The sequence below is a fragment of the Macaca thibetana genome, chromosome 2 (genome assembly GCF_024542745.1).
Source record: "Macaca thibetana thibetana isolate TM-01 chromosome 2, ASM2454274v1, whole genome shotgun sequence".
NCBI classification, from domain to species: domain Eukaryota; kingdom Metazoa; phylum Chordata; class Mammalia; order Primates; family Cercopithecidae; genus Macaca; species Macaca thibetana.
Genome location: NC_065579.1, coordinates 81,327,673 through 81,330,358, shown reverse-complemented (window position 1 = coordinate 81,330,358; position 2,686 = coordinate 81,327,673).

Below are 2,686 nucleotides of genomic sequence, written 5' to 3'. Positions count from 1 at the left end.
GAGGTCAGGAGTTTGAGACCAACCTGGCCAACATGGTGAAACCCCGTCTCTACTAAAAATACAAAAATTAGCTGGGCGTGGTGGCGGGTGCCTGTAATCCCAGCTACTCGGGAGGCTGAGGCAGGAGAATCGCTTGAACTTGAGAAGGGGAGGTTGCAGTGAGCCAAAATGGCACCATTGCACTCCACCCTGGGTGACAAGAGCAAGACTCAATCTCAAAAAATATATAAATAAAATAAACTATGGTGTAGTTCTTATTTTGTGGACTCCCAGAGAAGTTAAATGCTTCTCCACCAAAACCCAGTTAACAGTAGGCCAGGAACAATGCTTAACTGCTAATACAACGTTGAGGCACTACTAGCTAAACAACACTAACAGACCCAAGTCATAAAATTTTCCTACCAAACATTACATAGAAAATATTGTCATCTTTTCCTTTAATTGCATTCAACAGAGAGCTAATTCATCAATTGCATTAACAGGTATTTAATGACTTGGGAAGAAGCTGAGTGATCTTAACACTGGTGGCACAAAAGCTGTGTTGAAACTGTAAGTTGTTAGGTATCTCTGCAGCAGTAAATCAGTATATTTACTGGAGAAGAGCTTTGGGGAAGAGCCATCCTTTCACTTTTTTTTCCCCAAACCTGCTAATTCCAAACAGAACTTTAAATTCACAACTGACAGCTTCCATTTCCTTTAAGAAATTGGGCAATTACTATTTGTCTTAGTCCATTTGGGCTGCGATAACAAAATACCTTAGACTGGGTACATTATAAACAACAGAAATTTATTTCTTACAATTCTAGAGGCTGGGAAGTCCAAGATCAAGGTACCAACAGATTCAGTCTCTGGTGGGGGCTCATTCCTCATAGATGGGGCCTGGTTGCTGTGTCTTCACATGGTAAAAGGGGCAAACAAGCTCCCTCAGACCTCTTTTATAAGGGCATTAATCCCATTCAAGAGGGCTCCATCCTCATGATCTAACCACTTCCCAGCTGTTCCATCTCCCAACACTGGGGATTAAGTTTCAACATATGAGTTTTTGGAAAAACATGAACATTCAGATCATAGCACTATTGCAACCTGCAATTTTTAAACATGAAAACAGAGCTGATGCCTTTACAGAGCCTGAAAGTTTCCCATGTCTTAACCTGGATAGTGGTCACGTAAAGTTAGGATTCAGGCAAATTGCTAGATATATAGATAATCAATTAAATGACACGATGACATATAAGCCAAGTGCTGGGGAACTACAGATAACAAGAGCTGTAAGTGTTTAGAGAAGGAAGACAACCCTATCTGAGGACAAGGTAGGAGGAGGTTTTTATAGGAGGTGAGATTTGAGCTGGCATTAAAAGGCAGGTAACACTCAGACTAGAAGAGAGAAGAGACCATTGCTCAAAGGAGACATTCACTGTGCCCAGAAGTATGGAGGGGAAATGACATAGGAGCCAGTAAATATATATAGTAGACACAGGAAGAATATTTCTTTGACTTTCATCAAAATAGCACTTTATTTACATATTCTTCACTTTTATTAGGTCCCCAGCCTCCAGCAAGCTAGGCTAAATTGTAGTATGTAACCATTTCAAGTCAATTATTCTGAAGAAATCTCTTTAGTCATATGACCTGCCTTTTTTCTCTTTCTTTCTTTCTTTTTTTTTTTTTTTTGAGACAGAGTCTCATTCTGTCCCCCAGGTTGGAGTGCAGTGGCGTGATCTCGGCTCACTGCAGCCTCCGCCTCCCGGGTTCAAGCGATTCTCCTACCTCAGCCTCCCGAGTAGCTGGGACTACAGACGTGCACCACCACGCCTGGCTAATTTTTGTATTTTTAGTAGAGACCGGGTTTCACCATGTTGGCCAGGATGGTCTCAATCTGCTGACCCCGTGATCCACCTGCCTTGGCCTCCCAATGTGCTGGGATTACAGGACCTGTCTTTTTTCATAAGGATTGCAAACAAAACAAACAACAAAAATCTCTGGTATTTGGAGCATCTCCTCGGAATTTCCATGACATGACATTATCTCAGGTAATCTCCCAGAATTAAGACTCTGCAGCACTCCTTTTTCAATGAACTGTAGACAATCATTTATTTTCCACTTAATTGGTTTAGTCCATGGAGCCTGCACTTCACTAGAAAACCGTTTGGGAGAAGGTGAGGTATTCATTCAAAATATCTTGGTTCATTGAGCCAATTAAGAATCAGAAAGGAGCCTGGGCACAGTGTCTCACGCCTTTAATCCCAGCACTTTGGGAGGCTGACGTGGGTGGATCACTTGAGACCAGGAGTTCAAAACCAGCCTGGCCAACATGGTGTAACCCCATCTCTACTGAAAAAAAACAAAAATCAGCCGGACGTGGTAGTGCATGACTGTAATCCCAGTCACGCAGGAGGCTGAGGCAGGAGAATCACTTGAACACAGGAGGCAGTGATTGCGGTGAACCAAGTCTTCCAACAGAGCAAGACTCCCTCTCAAAAAAAAAAAAAAAAAAAAAAATTCAGAAAAGATAGCCACCTATATTCTCACTGTTGCTTTACAATCTTTTGTCTTAGGTAAGTCAAATTTAAAGGTAGTCTCTGGCACAGGAGTGTGATATTCTTGTCTCTGTTTACTTCAAACATTGTTTAAACTACTCCTGTGGACTAAAATAACCTTAGCCAGCCCTACATATGACTTCTAGGAG